At 41.4% G+C, this 16,030-nt stretch overlaps 2 protein-coding genes across 7 annotated transcripts in view; both read right to left on the reverse strand.

Annotated features, from left to right (window-relative positions):
* MAPK4 (mitogen-activated protein kinase 4) overlaps positions 1 to 16,030 on the reverse strand; it is a 146,962-nt gene that overhangs the window by 107,524 nt on the left and 23,408 nt on the right. The window lies entirely within an intron of this gene.
* Positions 6,664 to 16,030, reverse strand: part of LOC120585245 (uncharacterized) — a 32,165-nt gene continuing 22,798 nt past the window's right edge. Inside the window, exon 2 of the mRNA XM_039841618.1 lies at positions 6,664 to 7,142. The gene's annotated coding sequence lies outside the window, so the exon portion shown is untranslated. The remainder of the gene's footprint in view (positions 7,143 to 16,030) is intronic.

The following is a 16,030-nucleotide window of genomic DNA, read 5'->3' on the forward strand; positions in this document are numbered from 1 at the left end:
TAAATTATCTGCAAAACCATCAAAGATGACAGTCATAGCTTTTTTTAGTGCTTTTCAGGCCAGAAAGGGGAGTAATGAAATTTCTCAAGACAATTCCAGAATATAAATGATTTTTCTCCCTTCAAAGAAAGACAAGAACATGTCTGAGACCAGAAAGATGACAACAGGCCTAGGAAACGACTGATGGAAATATACAAATACATGACTGAGAGCGAGTCCTAAAATCTGCCAGTCTCCAAAGTGGTCATCTTCCTGAGTGCGTTTGCACTGACCACCAGATTCATCCCTCTGGCTATTCCCATGTACCTCCTCCATTGGTCGGAGCAGGACTTTCCTAGAAGCAAGGCTCTTCATTCTCACCCTGCTGACGGGCCCACTGTGAGTCATGTCAAAATAGCACGCACAGCCAAGAGCAGAGATCAAAGGGCGGAAGGATAAAAGAAAAAAAATAATCCCAAGACCTGAACTCAAGGCAGGATACACAGAGGTTAAGAACTAAGGATGCAGAATTAGAAGATCTAGGCTCAAGTCCCAGTTTCAACACTTAACCATCTGTGAGATGGTGGCAAGTTCCCTTCCTATTTCTGTAAAAATGGATATAATAACAGTACTCATGTCCCATGGTTGTGGAAAGGAATTATTGAAGCACAATTGGTAAAAGCTTCCACGTAGTGCTTGGCGCATAGTGTTTAGCAAATGTTAGCTGTGATGAGGACTAAGAGAATGCGGACAGTGATGCTTTGTATGCAAATATGATATGGTGTCATTCAGAAGAGATAGGCTATGCTGCAGGAAGAAATGATATCAAAATCCCAATGGCTTAACACTGCCAAGTTTATTTCCTATTCACGCCATGTACTCACTCAGGGTCCCAGGCTGGCAGAGGCTTCATTCCCCTATGTGCCTCCACAATCATCGCACACCACAATCAGAGCTTCTGTCCAAAAGAGTCACTTCTGCTCACAACGCATTGGTCCAGGGATCAGCAAACTATCACTTTTGGGCCAGCTGCCTATGTTTCTACTTGAAGTCTTATTGAAATATGGCTACCCTTACGCCTTTGCATATGGTCTGTGGCTGCTTCCGTGCCCCAACAGCAGAGCTGAGCAACTGCAGGCGAGACTGTAGGACCCCTGAGCTGAAACTTAGTCCTATAAGAAAAAGCTTACTGGCCCCTGCATTGGTCTAAGCAAGTCACGTTGACTCAGGCAGGAAAATGCAATCCTACTGTGTTTTTGGAAAGCAGAGAACTAGAAATACATGGCGGACAGCACTAACCACCACCAGCGACGCAGACCAGGCTATTAATAGGGCAGCATTTTTACAAGCTCTTTTTCCAAGGGCAGGCAGGGGTTTAAATGGAAGATGATATTGCTAGGCTAATCTCGCTCAAGCACTATTTAATTGGGTGACATCCCTGCTTGGGAACCTTGAATGGATTCCCAATGTATTAAAGATAAAATTCCAACTCCCCTGTTTGATACTCAAGACCCTCAGAAAGCTGGCCCCTTTTACCTATCCTATATTTCCTCATTGTTCCTTGCCAGGATCTCTTTGCTTCTATCTGTCTAATCTCCATCGCAAACTAAGAAAATGTTCACAGACACACAATGGCCTCTTCTTCTTTTTTCTTTTTTAATCTTGGACTGTACGAGGAACATAAACCCAGAATTCTCTGTGTCTCAGGATGCCTCGCAGAGCATTGCCTCACAGGGACTAAGCAGTAATCTGCCCACACCTCTCCTCCCCTTTGAGATCACAGCCCCAAGCCACTTCTGATCTTTTCCTCTGACCGCTGCTTACCTGAAGTTAAAGAAGATTTGGCAGAACTGGGACCAGGCAGAGGCAATAGACAGAGGCTGCCATGTTCCCTGGGGAAGCAGAGCAGTAGCCAAGTCAGCTGAAATAAGAGAAACAGAGGGCCAGGTCCTCCCAGGAGAGCAGGCTTCCTGCTATGGATGGCTTGGCCTCTGAAAGGAAGCTTGGGCTGCTGGGCCTCCTCGCCCCCCCTCCTGGGAGGAATGGCAGTTCAGCTTCCCTGGACAGACATCCCAAAGAAAAACACCCTCAAGCCTAGCCTGAGTATCTCAGGAGACCAGCAAACAAACTGCTCAGTTGGAAGTGACCCCCAAAATGCCCTAAGTAAGGACACATCAGTCACGAAAGCAGGGGCAGAGAGTCTCCTTTGCACAGAGGTGGGGACGTCCCTGCTGCTGCCGTGTTTTGTTCTGGCCACAGAGCAGACGGCACACTCCGGGACGAGTGGGTTGACCAGGCAGTGTCTCATCAGGGCACCACCCAAACATCCACATTTTTGTCCCTGGCATTTTTCTCTCCATGCAGTACCTGCATCCCCCTGGAAGCTCTCTCTTGGCTCCTTTCTCCACAAAAGATCAAGGTGAGGCTGGTCTCCTGGGGAAGGAGATGTCACCTGGTGCTCCCATGGTTAAAAGCATGGCCTTTGGAGGCAGACCGCTCTACATTTCAACTTCAGCTCCTTCTCTATTTAGCTGTGTGGCTCTGGATAAGTCACTTAACCTCTCTGAGCCTCGATTTTCTCATATAAAGTATCTACCTGGTAGTGTTGATAGCATCTGAGCTGAAGTGCTGATGTATGCATAGCACCTGGTAAACAGTAAGAGCTTAATAAATGGTAGTGGCATGGCAGTGATGTTGGGCTATAATCACCATCCTCCTCCTTAATGGGGACAACATGTGCAGGAACTTAAGGCTCTGTCTCTTGCTGTATCATTTGTCACAAAACTTCAACTCTCTTACTTATTTGCCAACTTCATATCTCTAAGGAAGACATAACTCAAAATCCACACTGAGTCATGCCCAAGTCACTGCTGGGGCAAAGCCCCTGCTCTAGGCCACTCTGCCCTCAAACCAGCTGCTGCTGAAAAGCCAAAGCAAACTTCAACACAGATACCCAGGGGCAGTCTTTGCAACCCGAAGCGAAATATTCCACAGGCCACTCCCTGGTACCTCTAAAATATATCTGCTCCCAACTCAGCAAAACAGAACAGTGGATAAGGCCTTCTAGGGCAAGACACGAAACAGAAGTTAAAAATAGAAGTTAGAAAAGGGAGGCTTTATTTACAGGCTTCGTTATCCTTCATGCTGTGTGCTCATGTGTGTCTGTAAAACACCTTTGGCTCTAACAGGAGTCAGATTTGGGAATTGTTTCTAATAATGTAAGGAAGCTTGCACCGCGTGGATCAGGGGGTGTTTTACAAACATTAACTGCTGTGACTATGTGAAGTGATGCCTCATTTATCCAGCACGACCTGGGTACTGGGTACGTTAGATAAATTTCCTTTAACAAATAATAGGAGGACGATTTATCACTTTCGGCAGCACAACTTCAACATTCACCACTTTGTTGGAAGTTCTAAAGCTTATCACATACTTTCTTGCCTCATTAAACAAAGCATGCTAAAAATCATTTAATCATCTCTCAGTAACTCAGGGCCATTATAATAAACATCAACCATTACACTGGGCTTTAGAACAATGATACTATTCAGGAACTACTGAGGTATGGGACTGTTTTGTCTTTTTCTGCCCAAGTGACCCCAGAATATAGAACTTCTCTTGTCTGATTTTTATACTTGTATGACTTCCTTCACTATCAGCAATTCCTTCTTGCCGCTTTGAGTATTCCTGCCATAAACTCTTTTTACTTTGCTATTTCTAATCTGCTGTGAAGAAGGAAAACAAATCAAGCTTATTAGAACTTCACGTAAACCAAGAACAAGTAAATGCTAAGTAAGGGACTCATTTATGAGTAAAAAAAAAAATGAGTAAAGCACCAGTGTAATGAACCTGCCTGTTAAGACAAAGCTTCAATAATCAGACAGACAGACAGACAGACAGACAGACAGACAGAGAGGAATAATGAACACTTACTAGTGTTTACACGATGCCGGGCAGTGTCTAGGGCCTCTGCATGTATGAACTAGTTTCCCCCACAACAAGCACATGAAGGGGATACTACTATTATACCTAATTTACAGGTCAGTCTCTGAGGCACAGAGAAGACTAACCACGAGGGGCTGGAGTGGAAGGTTTGGTTCTAGAGCAGGGACATTGTGGCATTTGCTGGTACAGGCATGGCTCCTGCAAGAACCCCAAGGATAGAGAGTATGGGAGGGAACCAGAGGATGAGGAGGTAGGACACTAGCAGAAAACTGTTATGTGGTTGCCTAGCAATAAAGTCCCCTCACTGTGCTGGTTGTAGGGGAAGAGAAGATATGGGTATCCTTTAACCAGGTGACTTAGTGACTCACAAGAGACTGCAAATGAAAGGCCATCGAGCTGGCAGAGCTCTGGGGTGGCTGATCACCCCTGCCCTGGTCATCGCCTTGAGAACTGGGGGACTGGGATTGGAATCGAACATGCTGTCACTGTGGGGGACTGACCCCTCTGTCAACAGGCCAAATTTCCTGCCAGGTTCTGGTAACTAACAGCAACCTCTTGTTTAGCTAAGGGCTAACAGCCCCTCTCCACCAATTCCCTGACCAGTGGTATGGTACGATTTAAGCAAGTCTTAGATGAAATTCAGCCGATCATTTAACGTTTATTAGCAAGCCGGCAAACACAGTCACATGTATAGTTCCTGTAGCTCAGGAAAGTCTCCATCTTGGCCCTTTGACTCCTCGGCCAGCACCCTACTTCCAAGGAGATGTCAATAATATTCTTTCTGGGCAGGCTTTGGACATAGGTAGCAGGGTCTCTCAGGACCCCAGAACACCCAATGCCTGGGCTTGCAGATTCTTCCACCTCCTTCATGCAGGAAGTATGGCCTGGACCACCTTTCTAACAGTCACGGACTGCCAGTCATTACACAGGGAGAATTTGTTTCTCATATACCTTATTCTAATTAAGGCCCTGGTATAAGTTTCAAGGTTACCTGGAAGGCCGAGCGACTACCTCTGGAATGTTGATTCCTGATTAGGCTATACCGAATGCTAAGCACTTACCCTAGGCTGTGGATCAGACCTACGTTGTGTCCACACTCTTGGTGCAACTTTGATATGGAAATCTTTTAAAGTAAGGTATCACACAGGCACTCCTGTGTGCTAGGCTCAGGTGCACATCTGGCCATTCTGATGCAAAGGCAGAGAGTAAAGTTCCAGGTGAGGAACCCCCCATAGTGGAGGCTTAGAAGGAGTGAAGCTCAAACACGGATTTAGGGAATTTTAAGTTCTACTCGGTGGGTTCCACAGGCTATTGAATAAACATTGCTGGGGGGCGGGGGCAGGAAGTGGACAGCAGAGGTGTGAGGAGTCATGATCACATAAGTTAAGCAGTTGTCTTTTGTCTTTATATAGAGTTATTGGGACACAGAATGTGCTAATATGAATAGTGATTCTCTGCAGCATTTCTCAAATTACTCAGTCTAGGGAATCACTTTTCTAAAGAGCACCTCTATTCTGAGAAAGCTAATTTAAGAAACACAGTATTTAAAAATATAGGGGATAAAGTTGGATCATACCAGCTAGGAAACATTGGGCTGTCGGCTGGAGAGAAAATAATATTTTCATACTAGGCTAAGGTTCAAGATACCAAATTAATGGGTCTTTTCCTTAGGATGGACGGAAAACCAACTGAGGTGTCCCTGGAGATGGGGAGAACATTCCTTGTAAACCCCTCACAACGAGTTACTGGAGGGCAGCAGGGAGGTGAGTAGAGTGTAGAATGTGCCCACTGATCAAGCAAATGATGTAAAGAAAAAGGTAAGAAACAGTATTCCTGGGCTTGAATGTCTGTAGATGTCAGCAAGCAAAGTCTTGATCAATAAAATCGTCATACGTTGATATCTTAAAGCAGCAGATAGAATCTTCAAGAAGTAGTCGGGGGAGCTCAAGGAAGGACTCCAGGAGTGAAGGGGTTTGTCCTGTTCTGAAGACCCAGGCAGGCTGGGAGGAGGCTAACCCTGCATCTGGGAAGACGGCTTGGTGGACACCTACCCGCATGAGGACACCCAGAAGAACGGAGAAGAGGGACACAGCAGTGGAAGGGTGGAAGGGATCGAGACAAAACTTTTGGAGGAGTTGCATGTGTTTACAAGGCTACAATCTAGAGTGTTTCATGACCCCAGAACCTATGCTATTGCCACACTAGAGCAATCTACTATGCCCCAACTTTTTAATTTTATATCCACGAACCATGAACAGTACTAAAGTTTAAAATAACATTGAATGGATATGTTTATGAAAAATGAATAGATAGGAATAAAAACTACATAGTCTTTAAAACTTTTTAACTGGTATGTGTGGGCTCCAGGCCCGGCTGGTCCCAGGTCTGGCTGTGATCCAGGCTCCCAGCTAGGAATAGGACTCAGATTTAGAATGTTATATTAGTGTAGGAGTGCGCCTGCACCTAACATATATAAGCATGATTCAGCTTATTGTATCACGCATGTGTGGCTGAATGCCACTATTGTTCTCTGACATATTAAAAAAGCCCATGTGGTCCCCTAGAGAGCACAAGAAGAGCAGCAGAAGCGCGCTCCCTGCAGTAAAGTCGGTGCCTGCCGTTTCAGTGTCATGTCGGCTCCTTGTGCATTCTTTCAACTGGGCGTCTCACCACCGAAACCTCCCCTTCTCGATCAGCTTGGTGCTGACAGTATGAAATTACTTTCTGAATCAAAGTGAGGTAGTGCTTTCAACTAAATTTTAATGTCTTCTTCCAAAGAGGTCCCTTGGCACTAAAATCAATCAAGTAAAAATATTCATTGACAATTCTGTATCATTCAGGATGCCTTTGGCTGCAAGCAACAAGACACTTATCTCAAACTGGCTTAGACAGTGGGTACATTTACTGTTCCTCAAAACTGGAAGGTACAGCCATTTCCCTGAGAGTCTCTTGGCTTCATGCTCCAACTGGAGGTGGAGAGCTCCTGAAGCTCTGATCTTCACAGCTACACACGACAATGTCCATAGGCAGAAGGACCACCTCACTTCTCCCTGTACCTTCTCCTTAAGATGAAGGAATTTTTTCTTCAGCCCCTCTCAGGTGGACTACTTGGGGTCCTGTGCACATTCTTAGCTGATCATGAGCAAGGAGGACGAGTGCCCTGAAACCAATCAGATCCACTCCTGCAGCTAAGGGCGAGTCAGTTTCTCCAGAGATACCTGGTTGTGGAGGGGAAAAATGTGCCCGAATAAATTGGGATTCTGTTGAATAGAAGGAAAGATGCAAACGGATGTGGGATAGGCAACCAACACCTATTAAAAACGCCACAAACTTCTCACTACAAGAGATAAAACTATAAGTCACAGACTATTCTCTCAAAACATTTAGAGTATGGTTGGGAAAAAGCATAGATGTATATAAATAAAAAATAATTATAATACACAAGGCAATGTATGTTAAGTAACAAATACAAGACATTCCACTGGACAGAAGACAAGACAGATTCTTCTTAAACCAAACTCTGTTCTCTTGGAAACAAAGTCATAAAGACACTGGAATTTTTTTGAGAATGCAGATATTACTTAATTATATATCGTAATTATATATATTGTAATTATATATATTGTAATCGGCTTTGCACTCCTTAGAGAAATGTGTTCCAGTTAGAGGTTGTAATATAATAAATAGATTAAAATCCAAGGCTATTTTTACCAAATATACTCTTTTAAATGACTGAGGATAATGCTCCCCAGGAAAGCAGAAAATACAAGTAAAATATCTGTGGAAAGGTATGCATGCTGAGGCTCTGTAGATTAGCTCTTTAGAAACACATTCGTAGATAATAGACTTCGCTGATCTCTCCATTTTTAGCTATATAAATCTCAGCTTAGAAGTGAAGTGAAGACTGATGGGTTTCTACAAAAACTGTTCTATTTACAGATCAGTGAAGTGAGGATTAGTAAGATTCTGCTATAATGTCTAATTGGGATTAATTAGCTAATGTTCTCAAAGCACAGACTGAGGAAGAAATGCAGTGCAGGGTTGAACTATATTGTAGTAGAGAGTCTGAATATTAATGCTGTTAAAAAAAATCTTTCATCCAAATAAGATATGTAGATACTTTCTTCTCTGGGAGGTGAAGCTTAGTGGCCCACGACTTAGTGGCCCACGTCCAAAGAAGAGAGTATGGGAAAGGAAAATAGAAAGTGTACAATGGAAAAGTTGGGAAACACCTCCTTAACCAAGTGGTGAAGGTTAACTCTCAGTGATGTCTGTGGATGTCACGTACCCCCTGGGAGGATGTGATGAGAAGGGCACTTTACCTGTGTGGTGTTCTTTCCAAAACCCATAACCCCAGTCTGATCATGAGAAAAACATCAGATAAACCCAGATTGGGGGCCATGCTACAGGACACTCTAGAGTGTCAAGGTCATGATAAAACAAGGAAAGACCAAGAAGGCATCACAGACAAGAAGAGACTGGGGAGATATGACAACTAAGTATGATGCCATACCCTGGCTAAACCCTGGAACAGAAAAAGGACATTAAGTAAAATCCAAATAAAGCGTGGCATTTAGTAAAAAAAAAAAAAAAAAATCTGCTTCAGATTTGAATTATCAAGATAAAGGTATGTGGAAATTTTTTAAACAAAAGCTGTCCATAGATTGAGAACACAATATCAAGTTTACTTATGACTCTCTAAAAAAATACAGTGATTAATTAATTTTTAAATCTTATCTTAGGAGTTCATGAAAGAATTCTTTCTTGGCTAGGCCATTCCTCGCCGTAGAGAAGAAACTCAGAAATGAATTACCTAATGTGTGAAAAAGCAAAGACTGGACGAATCAAGATAAACGAGCAAGAAGACCAGTACTGTTGGTTAGTGAATGAAACAGGAGGGCACAATTTGTTTGGGATTCTTTTCCTGATGTAAGTGATGTGACCAATTTGTAAATTCCTGGATGGCAGAGGCTATTTCTTACTCGTTTTTACAACCTTCACAGTGCTTGGCACACAGTAGATGTTTAATATTAAACTCATTGACTTGATTTAGATCAAGCTTCAAGGTCTAACATTTCTCAGGAGGTTTTAATGAGGAGGGGAGGGGGCTTTGAAGGATAAATGACAAAAAGGTAAATTTTCAAACATAGAAGGACTGAAAAAGTGTTTTATGGTCCCAAATCCCACTGTGGTTCCGCCCTCCCACTCCCCCGCCCCCCACCACCAGCTCATCTTCTTCAAGGAGCCGTAGTGATGGCTTTAACTAGCAATGCTCTCTAATGTCACACCACTTTTATACATTTTCAGAGATCTGACTATTTAATATCTCATTTAACCTTATCAATAATCTTGAGATAGAGAAATAGCATTAATCTAAATTTCCAGAAGAGGGCTTTGCAGCCCAAAGAAGTTAAATATCTATATAGAGCTGAACTATGATGGAGTCCCAGGAAAACCTAGGTATGCCTTCTCAAACAAGCATATGTATTAGGGTTCATCCCTCATATCTCATACCCCTCTTTGTCTTGTGGGTGCCTCCTGGTCCAACATGTTCTCCTGTCTTCTTTCTGTCTGACTTTAAGGTCAATTTGGCATCGACTCTTAAGAAAATAGGTCACTAAAAGGTCTAAATAATACAGCACACCACCTCAAACTTTCTAGTTAATTAAATGATTTGGGACGTAAAACCAGAAACCTATAGATTGATCTAGAAAGACTCCATGGGGCCACTGGTCTAGGAAGAAAATGAGTGGGATAAGTCTTGATTTTAGCAGCTGGTGAGCACTGTCCAGGACTAGCTGTTAGGTGTCAACATTGGCTTTCAGTATTTCCACTTGGTAAGATCTCCAGATATGCCTCTACAACAAGCTGTCTCCAGCCAGCACCACCCACTTCCGAGAGACTCTTCCTCTGGGATTGCGACGTACACGAAGTGGTAAAGATTAGTAAAGAATAATCCCAATCTGGTCCAGAAGGCCTCTTCTCTCTGGATCAAAATACGCCTTTGTTGGGAGTGGATGGGGATTGACTGGAAGGGATAATGAGGAAACTTTCTGGGGTAAGAGAAACATTCTTGATTGGGGTGATGGTTGTGTGGGTAGACAAAGTCATCAACGCTCATTAATTTAAATACTTAAGAGCTGTATAAATTCTACTTAGCTGTTACAAATAATAATGAGGACGTCTGAACTTGTCATTTATTCTAAACTGTAACAAGCTGTTCTTCCTGTGACCTGAACATTCTACCTCCACTAGTGTGGCGTGAGATTGAGTCGAGTATTTTTTTGTTTATTTGTCTGTCTGTTTGTTTCACACTCTTGCTATTTACTGAATCTGTGGCTAATGATAACTGCCAAGTCTCTCTTCCTTTTAGGCATGAATTGCTTACCAAGCAGTGCTTCCCCTACCTGACTTTATACCACCGATATCTATTTTGATGGCTACACAGAACAGTACCATGCACCTCATGGATAAATGATGCTATTTAAGAAATTCTTTGAACTTCTGTGTACAGAGAAAGACCAAGAAGGCTGGACTTAGAATGAGGTCTGGAGATCATAAGAACCATTCTTATATCTCCAGATCATAAGTTGCTCCTTTATAAACAGTTTCTCCCACAAGAGTCCCCATAAGGAATTTACAAAGTGCTTTGGGTATGTTGTTCTTTAGGGGAATGAGCTAGGCTTGAGCTATTGTAAGTGGATTAACCAGAGACAGATCAAGTCAATTAGAGTCAAAGCATCAAGCAGAAGAAGGAAACAGGGATCAGGCATAGTGTAGCACGGGCGGGCGTTAGGAGCACAGATTTTGGCATCAGGCTTACCAGGATTTGAATTCTGGCTCCACCCCTTATTGACCATACAAGTCATTTAACCTCATTGTGCCTCAAATTGGCCCATTTATAAATGAGTAGGGTACTAGCACCTATACCATGAAGTTGTTCTGAGAATTGGTGAGTACGTATAAAGCCCCAGAAGAGTGCCTGGAACTATTTAATTGTAAGCTATCATTATTCACAGCATTATTCTCGTCTGAAAAAAAAGAAAAGAAGAGAAGTTTATCTTAGTTCTATTCATTCCTTCAAGGGCTGCATATAGACCCACTTGGAGAAACAAGGATTTTATGAATTTGACCTCAAAGGCAAGGGAAGCAAAAACTAAAATAAATGAATGGGACTACATCAAACTAAAAAGCTTCTGCTCAGCAAAAGAAACCATCGACAAGGTAAAGAGACAACCATTGATATGGGAAAATATATTTGCAAGCAATGCCTCCGGTAAGAGCCTAATATCCAATATATACAAAGAACTCATACAACTCAATAACAATAAAAAAAAAATGATCCAATCAAAAAATGGGCAGAGGATCTGAACAGACATTCCTAGAGGACAGACAAATGGCCAACAAATATATGAAAAGATGCTCAACATCGCTAGCTATTAGAGAAATGCAAATCAAAACCAAAATAAGATACCATCTCACCCCTGTTAGAATAGCTATAATCAACAGGACAAGTAATAACAAATGTTGGAGAGGATGCGGAGAAAAAGGATCCCTCATACACTGCTGGTGAGACTGCAAATTGGTACAGCCACTATGGAAAACAGTATGGAGGTTTGTCAAAAATCTAAGAATTGATCTACTATATAATCCAGCAATCCCTCTCCTGGATATTTACCCCAAAGACTATATTTGCACACTGATGTTCACAGCAGCATTATTCAGAGTGGCCAGGATATGGAAGCAACCGAAGTGTCCTACAAAAGATGATTGGCTAAAGAAGCTGTGGTACATATATACAATGGAATATTATTCAGCCATAAGCAGAGATGAAATACTGCCATTTGTGACAACATGGAAAGACCTTGAGATAATCATGCCAAGCGAAATAAGCCAGACAGAAAAAGTTGAAAATCACATGATATCACTTATATGTGGGATATAAACCTAAAAGCAACAAATGAACAGGACATGAACTATAGACTAGTGGTTACCAGAGGACTATAGAGTAGTGGTTACTAGTGGGGTAAATAAATATAGGGGGACAGGGAGAGGGTGAAGCAGGTAAAGGGGATCAAATATATGGTAGCTGAAGGAAACTGGACTTTGGGGGGTAAACACACAGTAGAATATACAGATGTCAAATAGTAATGTACATCTGAAAATTATATAATTACATTAACCAATGTTACCCCAATAAACTTAAAAAAAAGTAAAATAAAATAAAATACATTTTTAAAAAACTGCCAAACAGCTCTTCAAGATTATTGTATCGTTTTACACTCACATCAGTACTGTATGAGCATCCCAGTTTTTCTATACTCCTGCCAACACTTGGTATTGCCAGTCTTTCTGATTTTAGCCATTCTAGCAGTTGTGAAGAATATCTCCTTGTGGCTTTATTTGCATTTCCTTTATGACAAAAGATGTAAATCCCTTACTAGCCATTTATATATTTTCTTTTGTCAAATATCTATTCAAGTCTTTTGCCCATGTTTTTCATTGGGTTGTTTGTCTTTCTATTATTGATAGGTAGGAGTTCTTTAACTATTATATTTTAAGTCTTACTTATGTTACAAATATTTTCTCCCAATTTGTGATTGCCTATTCATTTTCTTCATGAACAGCATCTCTTCATAAATAGAAAGACCTAATTTTAATAAAGCACGTCCTTTTTTTCTTTTTTGTTAGTGTTTTTGTGTCCTAATCTCTGACTAATCCCAAATCTCTTGTTTTCTTTTTGAAGTTTTATGTTTAGCTTTCACATTGAGTCTATGATCTAACTCAAATTAGTTTTGATATGTACAGTGGAGTTGAGGTTGAGGTTTAGCTTATTTGCAGACTGATATCCATTTTTTTCAGCACCATCTGTTAAAAAGCCTTTTTGTAGAATTGACTTTGCATCTTTGCCAAAATCAATGAGCTGTATACATGTGGGTCTACTTCTAGATCCTATTCTGTTTCATTGATCGATTTGTCTATCTTTATGTCAAGTTCATACTATCTTTGTTCCTGTAGCTTTCCAGTAAATCTTGAAATTAGCTAATGTGAATCCTCCAACTTGGTTTTTCATTTTCAATATTGCTTTGCTATTTTACATCCTTTGCATTTTCATTTAAATTTTAGATCACCTTGCCAATTTCTTCAAATTAACCTGCTAAGGTTTTGATTGGGATTTATGAATCTACAGATCAATTTGGGGGTTGTGAATATAGTTGTCACTGTGGCTAGTTACATAGTTACAACAAGAATAATAGTTAACCTTTATAAAGCTCACACTATGAATTCTGTCCTTTGCTCATCTTTACAATGACCCAGGGACCTTAGAAATAGTCCCATTTAACAACTATAGGACATGCTAAAGACAGAGTATCTGCTCAAGTACATACAGCTAGTTAGTAGGGAGGCTGAGATTCTAGCCCAGGTAGGTCTGACCTTAAATCTCAGGTGCTTTTCTCCAGGTTAGGCAACTAGAGGAAGCACCAGGAGCACAGAACTCATGTCACAGAAATCATGTTAGAAATTTAGGAGAAAACTAAAGATTGCCATCCTAGAGAAGAAAAAATGATAGGACGAACTGATGGTTTACCTGACAATACTGATGAATCATCACATGAAAGACCCTGGGGTAGAAATTGTAAGGGGCCAATTTCAATGCAAAATAAGAAAAAAACACAATAATTACTAGGGATGTCTTATCAGAGAGGCACCAAAGCCAGTGGTTAAGCACACAGACTACAAAGTCAGGCTGCCTGGGTTCCAAGCCCATATCTGTCACTTACTAGCTCTGTGGCCTTGGCAAGTCACTTAACATTTCCGTGTCTCAATTTCTTCATCTGTGAAATAGTGATAAAAGTCACGTGAATCAATGATTTAGTAATTGTAAAGGATTCACACAATGTATGTCTGGTAAATAGCAGGTGCTCTGAAAGGGTTAACAGGTAAAAATTTTAGAAATGGAATGAGCAATCTCGTGAGACAGTAAGTTCTAACTCTCTGAAAGTGGTCCAAAAATGTCTGAATTGCCATCTATTCATGTAGCTACAGAAAGAACTCCTGCATCAGAGGAAAAGTTAGACTGTGTAGTCTCTAAAGTTCCTTTTTTCGGTTCCAAGATCCAATAATTCTAAGTCAAATCCTTCAGAAATTATAAAGAAAACAACAAGCATGATGGCCTTCTCGCTTCCATCGATCAATATACACTCTCGCTTCATTCAACCATAAATTCCAACTTGCTTGGAAACAAAAGCTTCGGACTGGTGTAAGGAAATCTAAGTCAGACTGTGCCTTCAGTCTCACAAGGGTGATGGAAAATAAAACAGAAAGAAAGGACAGACACCAAGAGGAGGAGTTATAATTAATTTGTTCACATGAGTTGGTTGCTTCCCCCTCTATGTGAGCCAGTGTCTGATTCTCTTGAGATCTACCAAGGTCCATGGCGAGGGGGAATGGGATTATTCTAATTCAGAGAAAATGGGTATTTGTGTCCTTAGTCTCCCAATGGGGACTGTTTCTTCTCCAGCTCTGGACTTTATAGGTTTGTACTTATCTAAAACTTCTTGCCCTTCGAATACTTCCTGCTCCAAATAAAGAACCAAGCAAAGTTTCCCTATAGAAGGAGCCATTTGGCATGTCTGTTTGAAGGCTTTTCTGGGCTTTTATCTTTTCTAACCCTGATGGGCCTCTAGAGTTTTCCCAGCAGCATTTCTTATTCATGACAGGCAGGGTCTGCAAGTTCGTCACTTTCATTCCCAAGTCCTTTGTCCTTCTCTGATTGCCTTCTGTCTACTTGACTCCAAAACGAGCTGCTTAATTAACTCCCCAGGTCTTTTGGGTCGATTAAAATCATCCATACCCTATAAGAGGCAGCTGCCATTTCTCACCACTGTGGCAGAGGTTATACGTGTTCCTCTTCACAGAGAAGAATCAATCTCAGCATTTCATGAGGTGCTCATCATCAACCTCATGCCCTAAAATCAAACTATCTCTCTCCAGTTTGGTAACATGCTGGAGAAGATCTTTGAAGTCAGGAATGAGGAGCCAATGGAGGGCCAAATATCAGAAATGCTTGAGCCCTGAGTCACGGTGCTGCCATTTACTAGATGTGTCACCTTGAGCAATCCACTGAATCTTTCTGAGCCTTTCTTCCTCTGTTAGGGAAAAAATGGTAATAGCAAGACCTCTAACAGCTACCTGTGCCTTATACTTAGGATGCATCAAACAGATGCTGCAAATAGTGCAGATAAAATGCTTTGTAAACCATAAAAGTACTAAACAAATATAAGGCTTATTTAATGAGGGTGTCCCTTGGCCACACTACATGAATAAACTAGCAACAGTGCATGTTCTAGAATAACCAAATTTTACATTGTCACCTAGGTCAGCATGCTACATCTTCATCAATTTCACTGGGTCCTAAATGTTACTGGGTTGTAAAAGGAACTTCTTAAATCAACATGGCTATGGCCAGATACAGCTGTTGGGAATATCTACAAGAGGCAGGATTAAGGGTAGGATGTAGAATGAACAGGTGGGAAGCCTAGGTTCCAGTTTTTGTGGTATTATTAATTAATTGTGAGAAAGTCTCTGTATCTCTAGTTCCCCAGACTCTCCAAGTTAACAGGGTTGCTGTGAGATAAGGTCATATATGAGAAATGATTTACTAAGTTATAAATACAGTGGACAATATTATTGTGATGATTTCCCCAATTCATCCATGAAGAACCAAAGACTCCATTCCCTATGTGCTCAACCAAATCCAAAGCCGGCAAAAGTCAGGCCACTTTTTGTGCCAATATGAATTTGAATAAGCATGATCACTTTTTAAAAGAAAAGCTTAATCAAGGAAAAGGCCCTGATTTTGACCTCTAGTGTCAAAAAAAATAGGTTCACTAAATGCACCATAAAAAAAGTTTGTGTGGTAACTTCACTGCAGATGTTACTGGCTTGTACGGGAAGGGAACTAACCCTTCCTGAGTGTGTCTGCTCAGTGCCGAGCTCCATGCTTTGGGGGACCAAACTCACACCCAAACCTGATCACTCATCAGAGTAAAAGGAGACATGTTAATAATTATGCAAGGGCATTATGCAATGAGACTGTCTCAGG

This window comes from Pteropus medius, unplaced genomic scaffold, assembly GCF_902729225.1.
Source record: "Pteropus medius unplaced genomic scaffold, Ma_sr-lr_union100, whole genome shotgun sequence".
NCBI classification, from domain to species: Eukaryota; Metazoa; Chordata; class Mammalia; order Chiroptera; family Pteropodidae; genus Pteropus; species Pteropus medius.